Consider the following 17,086-nt stretch of genomic DNA (forward strand, 5'->3'; position numbering starts at 1 on the left):
GAGCCGTGGTGCATTCAGAAATAAGGGCAGATTATATATTGCAGGCAGCAGCTCTGTATATATCTTCTGCAGCTGCCATGACTTGGCCTTGGTATTTACTGAGCCCAAGGAGAGACGATACAATCAAATCTGTCTGTCGGCGTCTGAAGGATTAGCTGAGTCAACCAGGAAAAAGCTGAGCTAATTTATCATGCTATTTTCAGTACTGAAATGCACCCTGGACATAATTTCACCCTCAATTACAGATCCCGCAGTTCCACAGAACGCAATTATCAAAAATGTTCTTTTTCAATGTATTTAGTGTTTGGATTTGGGCAATGCAGTGGGTTGGTGGCAGCTCTGCAACCAAGGCTAGCTGATGAGATCTGGAAAGTGGAACCAGCAGAGAGATAAAGCGACTGTATCTGTTCTCTCTGGCCAAGGAAAACGTGGTGCAGGGAGGAGGGTGTCACAGATGTGTTGGCAGAAGGACCTGGCGGTCTCTTGCCCACCATGCAGGGCTGTTGCCAGCACCGGGTCAGAGCAGCCGCAGCTTTTTCTGGCCTCCCAAGGACAGAGAATCCACCGTTTTCCACCCCAACCCCCCCGCAAAGTGTCATTGCAAAGTCCAGCACAAAGTCTGGCTCTGCGCTTTTGCAGCTGCCCTTTGGGTATCTTCCCCCCCAGCCAGGCGAGCATCCCCTGGGACACCAATGCCAGCCCCAAACCCTCTGGCAGCCCCGGCTGGACCCTCCCCAGCATCAAAACATCCCCAAACTGGTGCCCGATCACCCGGGACAGCCTCCCCAGCAGCCTCCCTGCTGGAGCAAGCGCAGGCTTGCAGCGTGCCCCCCCAGGCCGATGCCCTTTGGCATCTGCAGGCAGATGCATTTCAGCCACCCTGATTTAACTCCCTCTGCAAATCTGGGCTGCCGGTGGCAATGCCACCCAGGGCCTGCTGCAGGTTGATCTGTTGGGTCTCCGCTGGGGAGATGTCGCAGGAAAGAAGCCATTTCAAGGGATGAAAAAAACAAACAACCCCCCCAAAAAATCAAACCAAGGTGAACGGCAAGGAATCTGCAGCTTTAACAAAAACTATCTCCATTTTACCGAAAGTTTAGCCATTTGCTGGTGAATTTGGCAGCCGCCGAGGAAACGGGCTTTGCAGGGATCCCTTGGGGCTGCGGGGCTGGCTGGTTTCCCAGCCCAGTGCGGGTGAAGGCAGCAGCTCGGTGTGACGGAGGGGCCAAAAATAGAAACTTTACTGCGAGCGGAGAGGAATAATACTTTTCCTGAAGCCGCGCAATAGCCTTGAGGCTGCTAACGTGGTGATAAGCAGTTGTTTGCCTGTGCTCTGGAGCAAGCGTGTTTTATCTCTTCCTTGTTCCAGCCCTGGAGAAAAAGCCCAGCGATTTTGCTGCCGTGGGACCACCAGGTCTGTATTTTATTATTTCTCTATTCCGGCAGCACCTGGAGACCTGACTTGAATTACACAGCGTGACACGGCTGACGGCCCAGCCGTGCTCTCGCATTAAAAACCAGCAGCAGAAGGTGCAGGGGAGCTCTGTAGCTTTTGGGGGGGATGAGCTAGGCAGATGCGATGCCTTAATAAGTGGCGTTGGTGGGTTTGGGGAGTCGTGGGTGCCGATGCCCGGCCGGGCTGCTCCCGCCGGAGCCACGTCGAGGGGTGAGCGCAGCCGTTTTGAGGCACCGGGAGGAGGAAATATTTGCGGCCGCCTGCGCAAACAAGAGGCCCCGAGGAGGAAACACCACGAGCCGGGCTGGGGAAAATCCCAACCTCCTTGTACAAAGCCCAGGGCTCGAGGAGAGGACTAAATCCCAGATAAAACTGGGATTTCCCCCGTCCCTCTCCTGTCCTGCCCCAAAACTCGTGCTGTCAGGGGAGGCGATGCCACTGGCTCGTGCAGGAGCGTGGTGACGCCAGGCAGTCTTAGCCGTGCAGAGTTTGGTGGGTAGGAGAAAAAGACTTAAGTTAAATGTTGAGCTAATTAGCTATTTTATTAGCAAGCAGCTGCGGGTGATAATGTCTGTAACAGTTTAGTGGCCGATTGCCTCTTACAGCACCAACACCGTGCAGGTTTAGATGATTTTTCCCCCTTTATACAAATGTCTGCAAATCCCCTCCTTTGCCTTGCATCTGCCCTGAAGCACAGCCGATAAAGCCAGAGACTTTTCCCAGCTTCAGCCCGTCTCTGGGAAGGAGGATGATATTAAACTTGAAACAAATTACATTGTGCGTTCGAGTGAGGATGCTCGAATGCATTTTCTTTTCCTAATGACGGAGGCAGTGGGAATTGCAGCACCATTAATTTCTCCTTTTGCCTCCTGCGAGTTGTCAGTGGCTCTCCTCTCTTGCCTAGTAACTACCACATCCAACGGGTCGGATGCTTTGCTGCGGCCCCGGCACCTTTTGTACGAGCTCCTTGCTGAAAAATAACCGGAGCAGCCCGGGAAATGCTGTGGGGCGAAGCCGGGAACCGCAGGAGGCAGCAGGGATGCAGGGTTTGCAGCGAGCTCCGGAGGAGCCAGCCTGGCCCCAGCATCCAGGGCTGCTGCTTCCTGCGGTGTTTCCTTCTGTTTTGTGCCTTTTGAACCTTTCGGGGTTTCTCGCTGTTGGTGGAGGGTGGGGAGACGGGGCGGCTGCTGGGCTTTAAAGTGTTTCCAGCCTGGAGGAAGATCAGCCGTGCTGCTGGATCTTGGGATGGGAAACTGCTGCTCGGAGGACAATAAAGGTTATTAAATGTCAGGGAGAAATAAAGCTGCCTTTTTTTTTCTTTTTTTCTTTTTTTTTTTTTTTTCCCCCTGGCTGAACTGGTTTGCAGGCGCTTTGTGCCGCAGGCAGAGCAATGGCAGATGGGGACCGGGGTATGGGACCAGCTGCCTTGGGGCATCCTGATTCCGGATTCAGGATGGGACATTATTCCTTGAGCACTTGGGGGTCCTGGCCATGGGTCAGGGACTTGCAGACCTAGCCTTACACAAGGGCAGAATGAAATGGGTGTATTCCTTTCGTGGGTGCAGCCTTGCAGGGGGTTGCATGGGTTTAGGCTCACGGATGCATCCAGCCACCTCCGCCGCCAGCTGCTAATGTCACCCCAACCCTTTGCCAAGCGCAAGGGTTTTCGGTGACGGCACGGGAGGCGGTGATGCCGGCTTCGTTGGCCTCCGCCGCACCTCTCCTCCTGGCCTTGTGCCCTCACGGCTCCGGCAATGTGAGCAGCGACAGGTCTTTCCAGTCCTACCCCGGGGCCGCGTTTCGGCACGCAGCCCTTTTGGGAGCTCCCATCGCGGCTCTCGAGGCGCGTCCGCAGCGGGGCGGCACCTGGGGAGGGGGAAAAGCACTGGGTGCGTCACCAGCTCGCCTTGTTTATCTTTTCTTTTGACAGTCATAGCTTTAATTAATCATCGGGCACCGGTAAACGCTTGCAAAATTGTCCCCTTAACATCAGGCTGTGTCCGCCCCGGGACCGAGGTCTCTGGGGCTCGCAGAGCATCGCCTTCTGCCAGATGCTTCTCGCCCGCTGGAAGGGGAGCCAGAGCCCACGGGTTGAAGGTAAAAAGCAAATTGGTGTTGCAGGGCTCCCCAGGGAGCGTGCTGGGGCCGGAGCAGACCCTCGGGGCTCCCGCAGGGTGGGCATCCACCTGCGGCACAGCTGATCCTGCCCGGCAAAGCCACTGGAGTATCTGCTGGGAGAAAATATTGGGTGTTGACCTGCACCCCACATGGCAAAAAGGTGGTGTGGAATGGCAAAAGTTGGCAATTTTGATGTAGTTTGGAAATCGGGCATTTTTTCGGATGGTGAGCAGGATAAGCCCTAGGATCAATGGCCAATAATCAAAGTGCAGCTCCCGTGAGATCCCAAATCACGGCATCTCCCCTTCCTTCCCCTCGGAGGCTCATCCATGGTACTGCTGCGACGCTTTCCCCTGTATTTTTACCTCTGCTGCGCCGCTGCCTAGCTCTCCATTTTAACAGATGGCTGGAGTGACAATTACTGCCTCAAAAGATTATATTTATAAATTCCTTGTTGGGCTGTTATCCGGCGTGTGATAGAGCTTTACACAAACAGAGAGCCGAGAGTCACTGCTGGCTGTTGTAACTGGAAAGGAAATTATATTGCACAAAGCTCTTCAAGAAAGCGTGACGGGTTTTGCTGGGGGAGAAGCTTTGGTGGGTGCGTGCAGAATGAGTTTGGTTTGCGTAGGTTTGGTACATGTTAAGAAATATAGTCACCTGGGGGTGACTGGCACCGGCTGGCTGGCATCTTATCCCATCCCATCCCATCGGAAGGAGCACGCTGCATCTTGGAGGGCTGCAGGACTGCGAGGCGAAGCTACCTTTCATGGCTCCTGGAGTTCATTTAATTGCTTTTCTTCTCTTCTTGGTTATCGTGAATGGTGAATTTGGAAGCTCTTAATGCAAAACAATTAGGGACAGGGTTCCCTGGGGATGGAGTGATTTCCTATCTGGAAATGCATCGGGTCTTTCATCCTCCCTGTTCCTGCCTGCTTGCTGCTGGGCACCGCGTGCTGCTGATTGGGAAGGTCGATGGCGATGCCTAACACTCTGGGCTGCATGGTGAGGATGGTAGAGGACGCTAGCAATGCTAAAATTAAATCGGCTGACCCTTGGGAAGGATGACTGGGAGGTCTGTAGGGAGATTACACCTAAGCGGGGTGCTTGGGAGAGGCTGGGTGAGGTGGCCTGCTCAGGAATCCACGTCTTTGTCAGGATTTGGAAATAAAAGCAGAAAAATGGCATTTGGTTCTCCACCAGCGTGTCATGCCTTTAGCATCCACGTTGCTGGGCTTGAGTCACCTGCACCATCTTACCGGTGACCTTCCCTTCGGTGCTGTGGCCGCCAGCATCTCCCGAGCATCCACTGCACTTCTCCTGAGATGCTCACATCCGAATGGGGACCGCGGGGCTGCCACGGGCTCCTCTCTCCCATGCGTGGGGCGGCGATGGAGGACCACGCTTTGCCTGGGTAAGACGGCATGGTTAGAGGTGATACTTAACTGTGGCTTGTCACCCTTTCTAGCAACTGAGACAGAAAAGGGAGAAGGGACATAAAACATGAGAGCTGTGCTGGGCAAGCGCTGCAGGTGTCAGCAAGCAGCATGTTTTGGGGATGCTGGTGGAGGTTTTGCCCAGTGTGGACCCGCAAGACCGGGCTGCCCACACCACCTTTTCCTTGGAAACCCGGCGGTTTGCACAAGCAGAGGTGTACCGTGCCGTGCCGAGGCCCCTTCTGCTGCTCTGGGAGCCGTGCCACGATGCTGGCCAGGTCCCCGCTGCCGCCCCAGCCCCGTGACACCGTGATAGCAGAAAGCTGAGCTGTCGCTCACCGATGCAACCTTTGCACTCCCAGCAGTCCCGCGTTTGCTCCTCGCCCATCCCGGCTGCCTCGCGTGGGTGGGAAGAATCAAAACCACCTTCATCTCTCCCAGCTCTGCCGCTGCCGGTGCCCCCCGGGTGGTTTGCCGTGCTGCTGCCGGCTGGTTTACTGGGAAGGGAGAGGACGGAAAGCAGCGCTTGGGGGAATTATTTAAATTGCAGGTGCCGCAGGAGCTCTTCCCTGGGGCCGTCTCACCATGCAGCCAGCAACGGTGTGTACGCAACGCCCGCGCAGACCCCAGCTATTTCTGTATTAAGTGTTTGATGGAGCCAAATACAATTCGGGCGTATTTGCAGGGAAAGCACAGGGAGAGGAGCCCCGCGCCTGTTGCTCGAGCTCGTGGCAGCCTGGCCATCTGCGTCTCCCCGGGAAGGCATTATAAATAGGTTCAGCTGCTTTCCTTTCCCGTGGCATAACTTTTCGGCGCTCCGCAGATTACGGAGAGGCTGAGGGTAATTATAACACCTTCGTCCTAACTTGCCGACGCCTGTCTCCCTCGCTGAGCTCTTCTAACGCACGTGCTGTGGCAGATGTTTGCTAACCGAGAGGACCCCGGGGAGACACGGAGAGGCTTTTTCCTCCCTAAAGAAGTTAGCATCGAGGAGGCGTGTGTCTTTGACAGCCCATGGCAAGCTCCGCTTTGCTCAGCAGAGAGGTAAGTGGCAGCTGGCGGTGCAGTCGTGTCCCCCCAACCTGGGATCCAGCCGTGGGGTGGCCGCAGGGAAGGCAGAGCATCACCCGAACCGAGCCGCGGTGGGGAGCCTGTGCTCTGGCATCTTCCGCTCTGCGTGAATAATTCACCAAATTGCTGTGTTTTTGGGTTTGTTCCGTAACCTGGATCCCAGCTGTGATTTACTGGGGCAAGCTGGAGGTCAGCGCAGGGCTCGTCCCCTCCAGCTTTTCTGCTGTGTCTGGCTAAGGTGGAGAAAACCCTGTGTTTTAAACCGTGTAAACACCCGTCAGCGGAGAAGCTGCTCGGCAGTGCCTGGCTGCGTTCGGCTCGGTTACGGTCGGCGCAGGGCAGATGGTTTCCCGTGCCTGGACCGGTGCTGTGCCACGCGTGGGATGTGCCAGCGGGGCGTGAAGCTGGGCGTGCAGGCGGATCCCTGTCCTTAGGTGCTTTCGTAAGCGAGGAGAAGGAAGCTCTGGTGACCTCTGCATCAGAGATTCAACCAGGAATAAGGAAACGAGAGGATTTTCCCAACCGTTGTGCAAATAGGGGCGTTCAGTACGGGAGGGTCCAACTTAATGCCATAAATCAGATTGGATTAGGAAGGATTTGCAGAGGGCCAGTCTGGAAGAGCGGCTTATTTAGGTTTTTAGCAGCCGTGTCACAACCATACGTGGTGTCGCAACGCGCTGTTGCGTTGTATGCTCACGTTAGGGTGTTGGGTGAGCCGCCGGGAGCTCCTGGGCTGGGCACAGGGGAGACGGTGCGGGGTGGCCACGGGAGGGTGGTCTGGGCTGTGAGAGGGCATGGGAGGACACGGCTAGATAAGCACCAAGAACCTGACATCTTCCTTGTCTTGTGAGTCTGAATCAAATCCCTCAGCCCATGAGATTGCGGAGGGTGAGTATCCTTTGGGGCACGGATGGTTTCATGCTGTCGTGGGTCTTTTTAATGCAAATTAATTTCTCGTTATGAGAGTGACTCTGTGCTGTGGACGTGTCTTGTTGCCCCGGTCCCACTCCACGTGCTTTTGCTGTGCTCTGGGTGTGCTCGTGGGCACGTCCAGCCGCAGCAGAGGAGCTGCCTCTCTTTTATGGGGCTCAACTCACACCGTGGGCTCAGCCTGGCCCCATGGTTGTTTGCATGCAGGACCTGGGCTTTAGGGCTTTTATTAGAGCTTTTATCTCATTTCTCCCTGCTCTTGCTCTGCCCCCAATTCCTTACAGCGGGATTTTGCATCACATCCTTCTGTCTTTGGAAGCCTGGCTCCTTTCTGGAGCTGTCAGTGCCATCCCCTGTGCCTTGTGCCCAGCCCCGCTCTCCCGGGCTGCTTTTTGCTCAAGGGCACGAAGCAAAAAATTGCCCAATAATTTAGTAACTTCCACAAAAGAGGTGCTTCCCCTTGTAGCTGCCGAGTAGTTGGGGATGTCACCCTCCGCTCAGCACCGATTCCTCCTCTCTGCCTCCCTCCTGGTGCCGGAGAACCAGCCCCAGCAGATATGAGCTTGGCTGTCTCACGGGCAGCTGGAGTCGTGCTGTGTTGTGATCGGGGAAGGAAAATAGGCCACTTATCTTGTGCGACAGACACAGCCACCCCCAGAGCCTTTGTCTGCAAAAAGGGGAACGGAGCGATGAATATCCACGTCGATCCGGGGGCAGAGCTGCAGCTGGGGCCTCGGTGGGTCTGTGGGTGCCCACAGGCTCCCTGCAAACGCAGCGAGGAGGGAGGTGGGTGCTGGAGGATGGATGCGGCTGCAAGCGTGGGGGGCACCGGGAGACGGTTCTCGGATGGGGATGGAGCTGGGGAGGGGGGTCACTCTCCCTGGAGGGTGTTTTTTGGGGGGGGTACCACCATGAAGAGGTTTCCACAAGCTGCTTAGAAAGTCTCGAACATCTCATACGGGTGCAGATGGGTTAATAACCCAAACGTGAACCTTGGTGGAGACGGGCTGCCCCGGTCCTTGGCCGCTTCCAGCCGAGGCGATGTGCCACGGCAGAGTCACGGGGTGGATGCTCTCCCGGCAGCCCCGGGGCCTCTCCTTTCCTCGTTGAGGTGAATCATTCCTGGGGAGGGCTGTAAATTACCAAAGCAGGTGGAGCAGGCACAAAACTGCCCGTCTCCCATCCCGGTGCCGGAGGCTGGGTTTGGTTCGGCGCCAGGAGCGTGCGTGCCAGCACATCGCTGGGGTTTCCATCTCCCACGCTCCGGTGCAAACCCCGGGTCAGCAGCAGAAGCAACAGATAAAAAACACGACCTGCAAGTCGTGCTTTAAAGATCGGGCGTCCATGTGAAAACCCAACCGGCAAGAGCCGGCAAGGGGAAGGCAGTAAAATCCTCACCATCACGTTACATAAAAATTGAGGATCTGGGATGTGTTTTTACATGTCACTTGCAATTTCTGAAGTCTGACTTAATTATAATAATCACCCTCAGCAGAGTGTCAATTAGTAATGCTCTTGGATTTCTGCTGAGCTCAAACTTTGTGTCACAAATGCATTGCTTCCTCCGTGGGCTGCCGCTGATGGGTGCGGGGAGCAGGCAGCATCCCCTCCGTGCAGGGACGGACGGGGCGTTGAGCAGTTTCATGCTAATTGGCACCATCTGAGCTCTCCCGATGAGGATGCTCCCTGGCAGGAGTGACTCACCCATCTCTCTCGCTTTTGACTCTCTTCCAAGGGCACCCTTGTGCGGCAGCATCTGGGTTTGGCCAGGCTCTGCTGGGGATGCTGCAGTCCCCTCAGTACCGGTCCCAGTGATATTTCCCTGGGTTCCTACAATTTGCCGCTCATGGGTCACCCCTCTACGGCATCTCCTGAGGGGGAAGATGCTGTTGTTACAGCCAAGTCTGTTTTTTTGCTCCCTGTGGGTAGCAGAACAGGACTGGCTATTGCTGCTGGTCCTCCGGGGCATGCTGGGTCAGTGATCACCCGTGGGGGGATGCTCTGATACGGGAGTACGAAAGGGGCTCTGCTCTGGGTTGGGGTGATGCTGGAACAGAGAGGATAAGCAGGACTGGGGATGCCATGCTGACACGGGGGGGTTTCCAGCCTTCCCTCGCTGTCACGGGGTACGTGCCACTGCCTGGGCAGTGCTGCGGAGCTGGGGGGGGCTGCTGCTCCCCCAAAGCACCCCACTTCAGAGAGCCCATTGGGTTAATGTGGGCAGTGGCTAGCCAAGTGTCAGGACTGAGATGCCCTGGCAGAGAGGCTGACAGGGATGGAGGTGGAGGGGTTAGTGGCCTCCTCTACATGGTCATTTGCTTCTCTTTGTATCAGAGACTCCCCACCATGGTGAGCACCCCAAAATCGCCACTCAGATATGTAACACCCCCTCTGGGACATCCCTCCCAGGGGTCTCACCATTTCCCACTCTCCTATCTCTTGCCACAAAACCCCCGGAGCTTTTTCTCCAGTGGTGCCAGGGGAGAAGCCAGACTCCACTGACGCTGCCCTCTGAGCGAGCAATAATTCCCCCAAGTGCTGCCCTCATCCCACCGCACGCTGCACCGGCTGCTCTCACCTGGTTTCTCCTCCCCGCTGGGTTTTTTTTTCCCTCTGATCTCAATTGGTACTTTTTTTCCCTGGAGTGGCTCATCTGGGGAGGAGCAGAGCAGGTAACTCACAATCCTCAGGGGTCTGAGTGATGGGGAGGCTTAAAAACCAGCTTAAGGTGATGGAAAGGTCCCCCTTCGATGGGGACCCCAGCTAATTTTGCTTAATATTTCGGATATCTGCGTGTGCGGGGGCTTGGACAGGCTGTTTTGGGGAGGGGGCTGTGCGTGATGAGATCGGCGTGGGAATCCCGCCACAAAGCAAGTGCTCTCGCGGGGGCTGCACGCTCGCCCCGTGCCGTAGGAAAACGAGACGTCCGCGCTCGGCCGGCCGTGAAAAACCGTGGGTGAAATTACACAATGGAGCTTTTTTTTTTTTTCCTCCTTCTTCCGAGCCGGCGCCGCAGCCAGCCGGGCTCTGCGCGCAGCCGTGTGTGCCTGCGTGGGCACCCGGGGAGGCGGTGGGGGGGGACACACGTACATACACATACGATGCGCCTGAGCTCCGGAGGGAGGGATCGCATCGTTCCCGCATCGGCTGCTCCCCGGCGTGCCGGCCACGCTGGACCCAGCCTCGCCGAATGCCGCTGACCCGCCAGCGAGCGAAGGTGCGCCGAGGCTGCTGGGTGCAGGTAAAAGCCAGGGGAGGGAGGGATGGCAGCGATATAGGGGGGACACACACCAGCTCCGTTGTGACCCCGCGCGAGGACAGGCCTCGGCATGGCAGCACGATCCCCTCCCTGCCGAGGTTTAATCCGTTCTCTTTCCCCATCTCCTGCTGGGAGGTGATAACCAGGTTTCTCATGGCCCAGCCACCGAGGCATCGCCATTCTTCTTTTTAAACTCGACCCATTGGTGGGAGGCCATCATCCTCCCCGGGTAGGATGGAGAGTCCTCGGGTGTCCCACGGCTCCCCGGGCTCCATCGGCAAAAGGTTTGGCCGCACTGCTGCGCCGGCTGCATCTTTAACCGCGGACCCAGCAGCGGAGGCTGGAGGCGGCATCTCCCGTGGGAGTGGGGGGGCTGAGTGCTTTCGGGGCAGGGGAAACCCTCCCGTGCCTTTCGGGGAAGCTCTTTTCCAAAATACAGCCTGGCCCCCGGGATCCCTAGGTGAAATTTTGCTGGGTGAAAATGGGAATTGCAGAATAAACAGCTCCATTTTGGGGCTCCCTGGGGATGTGTGTGTGTGGTGGGGGCGGGGGGGGAAGCTGGGCTGCTGGTGAGCATTAAAGCAGAAGCCGCTGCTCGGCACAAAAGCCGGTCTTACGCAGCACAGGTCTATTCAAGAGACATTTAATTCTCTTCTAAAGTCCAGGCAAACAGGGAGCTGCCATCTGGTGTCTGATGGCAGCGGGAAGAAAGGGCTTTTTGCAAAGCGGAGGCAAGTTGGGAGCTTGCTGGGCTTCAGATTGTCTTGAAATGGCTCTGGTTTTAAGGCTGAGCAAGCTGGCTTTGTAAAGTGACCCGTGTAGGTTAATGCTGGCTTTGGAAAGGGGAAGGGTCCTACCTGCAGCTGCCCAAGCCAGCAGGCAGCAGAGCCCCGCAGGGCGATGCTGGGGCCAGGAGTAGAACCGCAGCCGGGGCGGACACCCAGGGGACCAACAGTGTTCACGTCACCTGCCAAAAATCCTGCATCAGGGGATGGGACCCTGGCCGCAGGCTCTCACCCCGCTCTCCGGCTCTCCACATCTTGGTGCAGCGCTGGGTGCTGATTCTGGCATGCACCGAGTGCGTGCGGTCTCTGCTCTGCCTGCGCGAGCACAGCTGAGCGCGGGTCTCGGCTCACAGCCTCCCCGGTATTCGAGGAATTATTTTTATTAAGTTGCAGAGGCTGTAACTTCTCCGCCTGGGAAGTGGCTCGGCAGTGTCTGCAGTCAGGGTAGCACGGCTGCACCTTGGCAAGGACCCAGCTTAAACCCTGGTAAAACGGGGAGCGTGTCCTCGCTGCCGGTGCAGGGAGCAGAGCAAATCTGCAGCGGGGACGGGCAAACTCAGTGTGGGGGAGTTTCACCTTCCCTAAGTCCCAGGGCTTGGTTAAGCAAAGAGGTTTGTGCGTTGAAATGTTGGTGGGGTGCTTTGGGCGGAGGTACCTCCGGATTTAGGGTGGTTTCAGGGATCCAGCACTCTGGCTCTGTGTCCCCTAGCTGTGACCTTTCTGCCGGGGTGTTCTCACTGCGGGAGAGACACGGGGAACAAGACTGACCAGTTCCCCAGGGAGGAAACAGGCCGTTCCCTTCCACAGGGAGTTTTCCTTGGCAGAAACAAAGCTTTGCCCACGGTGCCTTTGCAGAGCCCTGCCAGGCTGGCTCAGCGCCCGCCGGGGCCACTTCTCACCGCTGCAGAAGCGCTTTGCCAAGATGGACCCGTGGGTGCAATGAAGGTGGGTGGCTGCACGGTGTCCCCGGGGAATGCCGGTACCCAGAGCCGCCGCAGCGGCCGCGGTGCAAGTGACGTGCCCGTGTGGGACCCTGCGGTCCAGTTCCGTGGTGGGCGATGCGAAGCTGGGGGGGCGCTTGCGGGGATCTGGATGCACTCGTGGCTGTGTTGTGGGTGGCTGAGACGAACGTGGATCTCCGTAGCGGGCTGCAGAGTGGAAAAGTGCCGTCCCCCTTCCCGCAGGTTGGGAAGGACGTGTCCCCTGACACGGCTGGGAAATGGAGTGGTGGGACGTGTTTAGATCCCCTCTGCTGCAGGACAAGACCAAGCCCTGCTGTGGACAGGGCGAGATGCTGCCCACGCGCTGTGGGAACATCTCTCTCGCTCCTCCGGCTCCGCACAGCAGCGGGGACGAACGCAGCCCTCGGTAGGGTATGGGTGCACTGCTGGAGATCTTGGCGGAGCTCTTGGCTGTGTCGGTGCGTGGCAGCCAAAGGAGCAGAGCCGTCCCCTCTGGGCTGCCAAGCTGAGTCCTGCAAGAATATTTAATTGGGGCTTTTCGTCTTCCCTGGAGCAGCATCTCTAGTGGGGGATGTGAATAGACTGAATGTCCCCAGGGGCTTTCAGAGCCCTTGTACTACATGTCTGGGTGCCATCCCAGCACCCAGGGAGCAAAGGGACTGGAGGGAGGTACTCTCATAGCTATGAGAAGACAGCCAGAGGTTTCTTTGTTTTAATCACAGTTTTTAATCACCCCTGACAGCTCCAGGCTGGAGCACCATCTCCATGTAGGACACAGATACGAGTGTGGGTTCGAGCGCTGTCATTATGCAGGATGCCACCCACAGCCTGAGCTGATAACGAGGATTAGCCAAGTTTGTCATCCAGCTCTGGGGATGGGGTGGGCAAGGGCTCACCAGGGGCCGAGCCCCGTGGCTCGGGGAGTGAGGAGAGCTGCGTCACAGGCTGGCCGAATCCTGCTCCCCACTGGGATTTCCATCGCCGCAAACTGGGATTGGATCCTGCTTCCCAGGCATGAATTGCTGAGGTCCTGCAAGCGTACCTGACCTCAGCACCCAGCAGTCTTGTAAAAAGCCCCAAGGGGAAACTCCATGCAGGGTTTAGGGATGCTGGGAGAGAGCATCTCATCCTGAAATCCCTGGAAAACGCAGGCTTGTGGCAGGATGTACCAAGAGTGGCACAGGGACACATGCTGCTGGCACGGTGAGGGAGCTGCTGCTGCGGAGGTCCAGGCAGCCACTGGGTTTGGGTGGGATGATGGGGTCTGTGGTGCTGGTGGGAGGGGGATTTTTGGGTTTACCATGTCACCTTGGCCAGGCCATTCATCTTGCAGGGTAATAACAGTCCCTGGGGTGGAGTGAAGGTGTTCGCCCTGGGAAGAACATCACGCCCTCGGTGCATTGCTTGCACCAGTGCTGGCAGCAGCACGTGAGCACAGAGAGTCCCCGAAGGCTGTGCTCAAAGCCAGGCTGTGTCGTGTCTTTTATCATCACTGTTCTGCGGTCTCGGTCCTGTGGGTGCCAGTTCAGCATCACTCGGTGAGGCTTTGGGGGTGATTTTTATTTTGCCCCTGTCTGTCATTTCCCCAGGCTTTGCGAGGAGAAGAAGAAATTCAACTGCAAACCTAGACTGGGTGGTACTGTCCCCTGGAAAGGATGTGCTGGGACCAGGGTGGCTGGAGGATGGCAAAGCTGCAACCTTCCCCTGACATAGGGCAGAAAAAAGGTCTGCCCTCATCCCCAGCTCCATTGCTTTCCATCCCTGCTCCTTGTTCCTCCCTTCCTCTCCCGGCATTGGCTTTAAACACCCCATGGGTCCCTTCTGGGCTTGCACAGGCCTGTCTCAGGGCAGAGCCACGCGACATCTCCCGTCCCTCCCTGCCGAACTCCTCAGGGCACCGACCCACCAGTAGCCCCAGGGCTTGGAGCTGCACAAACCAACTTGGTTTTGTTCCTTTCCAAGTGCTGGCAGCAGCGTTACCCCTGGGTACCTGGGCATGGCGGGTCCCGCACCACCCATGGTTCTCACAGTGGGGGGGGTCGGCAGGTTTTGCCCCCTTCTTAGAGAGCTGAGATGTTGCAGAGGTTGATGCAGGTGGAGGAAGCAGCAAAACTGGGCAGTTCTCTGGTTGTGGTGGGCCAGAAATGCTGGATTCAAAGGCAGATCGTGGATGAAAGCTGCTTGCACAGGTATGTGCAGCTACAGGTGCGTCATTCAGATCTACCCCAGCACTTCTTTTCAGTAAAAAACAGGCCTTTTCCAAAGTTTAGGGGCACCGTGGGTTTCCTGTGGCATTTCCATGCGTGGCTCCAGCCAGCTCTTTCTTCATTGATGATGTTCCCAGGCTCGTGTCTCCAGCAGGAAGACGTGGATTTCTTGTACACCAGATGCCCATGGGGAATACAGATGTGCTAGAAGATGCTTGCTTGCAAGAAAGCCTGTAGTCAGCTACACGCTACCTTGCCTGTCTGGTTGAGCTTTGTGGTTAAAGTCAGCCCAGGAACTGCAGAACCCCAAAGATGCTGAAGCTCATGATGATGCTGAAACTCGTGACATTGTAGTAAGGCTCCCGAGCAGCCCAAAAGCCCCTTTTTATTCCAGAGCCCTTGTTAGCTCTCAAACTCGACCCAGCAGTGGCAAGCTGGGAGCAGGATCCCCCAGGCTCTGCCTGGGCAGTGGTGGGATGTGCAGCCGAGCTGATCTCCATGTGCAGATGGAGCTGAGTGCTCAGACTGTGGGAGCTGGGGCTTTCGGTTTCTATTTTGGCTATTCCTTTCCTGGATTTGTTCCGCTGGAGCAACAACTGGGTTGTGGACTAGGTATGGGCTGAGTTTGAGGCTTGTTCTGGTTTTGAAGCTCTTCTGGGCTCTGTGCTGAGAACCCAACAAGCTTGGAGGCTGTGGAGATGCCTGGGAAGCCTGGGCACCCACAGCAGCTCCCAGCACCTTGAAACACCTTTTGTGGCCTTTGTTCAAGGGCAGGACTTTATCGTGAGCTGGTCAGGGAGTGGTTAAACTCTTTCTGGCCCTCAGCGAGCAGAATGTACTTACTAATGCTGCCTGCAGCCCTGGCCAAGTTTCTGCTGAGCTTTTGCAACGCTGCTTATAGCCGCTGTGAGTCCTGGGGTCTTGCTCAGCTTGCACCTCCAGTCCTCTCTCCCAGAAGGTCGTGGGATGCGTGTGCATGGAGAAGGGCACGAGGGGTGCCGGGAAAACACGGGTCAATGTGTTTTAGAGCAGTTGCTTGGGCAGTGGAGTGTGCCGAGAGCTGTGTGTGAGCTCCCGCAAACTGCTGTGTGCCGAGCAGTCCCTGACCTGCTGCTTGGAGGGGGCAGAGGCTGGTCGGGCAGCAATGCCACATCTGCCTGCTGCCTGCTCTGCACATCTGGCAGAGAGCTCGGGGATGCCTCTCTGTCCCTCCTGGGCATTGGCATGGCCTGAAGCAGAGCCGGGGGCCACCATCACCCCAGTACAGTTTCTGGTGATGTCTGGAGAAATATGTACTCCTGGAGGTGGTTGTCTCTGTCATGTGCCGCCGATGTGCTGGCACTGGGTTTCTGGGGCAGGACAGAGCTGCCCAGAGCCAGAGCTGATGTCTGAGCAATGCATCTTCATTTATATTTGTTTTCTAGAGCTGGAACTCCTTAATCTTGGCTATGTCTTGCTCCTGAGTGGTGTGTTGCTTGGAGCAGCTTCTGCAAAGCTCTCCACTCAGCCGTGAGCAGGATGAGTGGCAGGCTGGGCATGGGAGAGGGTCGATCAGCGGCTCTGGAACAGGCTGTGCTCCCCCCGCATTTGCAAAGAACCAGTGGAGAAATGCTATTGTCTTCCTAAGTCATGTAGTGGGAGCAATCTGATTGGGGTGGATACTTATAAGGATGCCCACCTGGTAGAGGAAATTCAGCAATTTCTTTAGAGGCTGCACATGAAAGGGGGCATGGGACCGTCACGTGCCAAGGAGTGCCCAGCTCACAGGGTACCTGCACAAAGTCTTTTGGATGGGACTTTTTTCCGTGTCACATCTATGTGGTGCCTGTTACCTGGGCAGGTGGCTTTGTTGTCCCCACCAATTTCCTTCCATTAAGTGCTGAGCTGAGAAAATATTCTCAAAAAGCTCTGACAGCTCACTCTGCAGATCTTGCCACCTTCGGCTTCCAGGCACGCTCCCGAACGCGGTGCACAGGGGAAGAGCAACTTAGGGAGGGAGGCACATGCTGCAAAGCATGGCTGCGTGAAGGTCCATCGCGTGCATCCTCACCCGCCTCCCCTTAAATTACACCCTGGGATGGTCAGAAACAAGCTTGTGCTGGCAGCGTTGTGAGGAGGCAGCTCTGACCCCAAACCTGCAGGGCGCTGGAAGGGCTGACGGAGGAGTTCCCCGCTCCAAAAAGGGATTTTGCAGCTGCCTTGGGAGTCGGAAGGGGCCGGTGGGCGGATGGATGAAGCTCAGCGTGATCCCTGCAGCTGGAAGGGTTGGTTGGAGGGGGTCACGCCGCCGGAGGGGGGGTGTAAAGCCGGGGCTGCAGCTGGCTGGCTCCCCACGGGCACGTCGCCAGTCCCTCCTGTGCCGCAGCCTCTCGGCTGCTCCTCCAACAGCCGATGTTCTCGGCGGCTCGCTGACTGCGGCAGCATCCTCACGGCTCTCCCAAGGCCTGGGTTTAGGTGCGTGCGGGGGGGGGGACAGCGGGGGTTCGGCGTGAGGGAGGGTGGGAGAGCGAGGTGCTGGTGGAGAGGGGGAAAGAGACTGCTTGGTGTTTGGGTGCATGAGTTTCTGCAAGCCCAGGCGACTTTCCTTTTGGTTCTTTGCTGTGTCTTGGCCCTGGGGACATGGGTGAGAGGGGCTTTTCCAGGGTCTGATACTCAGGGAAGGTGCGGCGTTGTCCTTCCCTCTCTGTCCTGAGGGGTCCCAGCACCCCGCTGACCCAAAGGAGGAGGGCACTGCTGGGAGAGTTGCTTCTCCTGTAGCTGATGGGTTATTTTCCCAGCCCCTGAGCTGGGACAGTGCTCTGTTTGGTGAAACACTTTAGATTTGGTTTCCTTCTGAACTCCTTTTTGTCTGGTGAACTGGAT

At 56.9% G+C, this 17,086-nt stretch overlaps 1 protein-coding gene across 7 annotated transcripts in view; it reads left to right on the forward strand.

Annotated features, from left to right (window-relative positions):
* Positions 1–1,016: 1,016 nt before the first annotated feature.
* KIAA0513 (KIAA0513 ortholog) overlaps positions 1,017–17,086 on the forward strand; it is a 28,784-nt gene continuing 12,714 nt past the window's right edge. Inside the window, exon 1 of one of the 7 annotated variants that reach the window (XM_069793333.1) lies at positions 1,017–1,040. The gene's annotated coding sequence lies outside the window, so the exon portion shown is untranslated. Of the gene's footprint in view, positions 1,041–1,246; positions 1,415–3,431; positions 3,554–6,780; positions 6,970–9,659; positions 9,684–10,059; positions 10,253–17,086 lie in introns of those variants that run through there. The other 6 variants (XM_069793331.1, XM_069793335.1, XM_069793330.1 and 3 more) reach the window with 6 other exon arrangements.

The sequence above is a fragment of the Haliaeetus albicilla genome, chromosome 10, assembly GCF_947461875.1.
Source record: "Haliaeetus albicilla chromosome 10, bHalAlb1.1, whole genome shotgun sequence".
NCBI lineage: Eukaryota > Metazoa > Chordata > Aves > Accipitriformes > Accipitridae > Haliaeetus > Haliaeetus albicilla.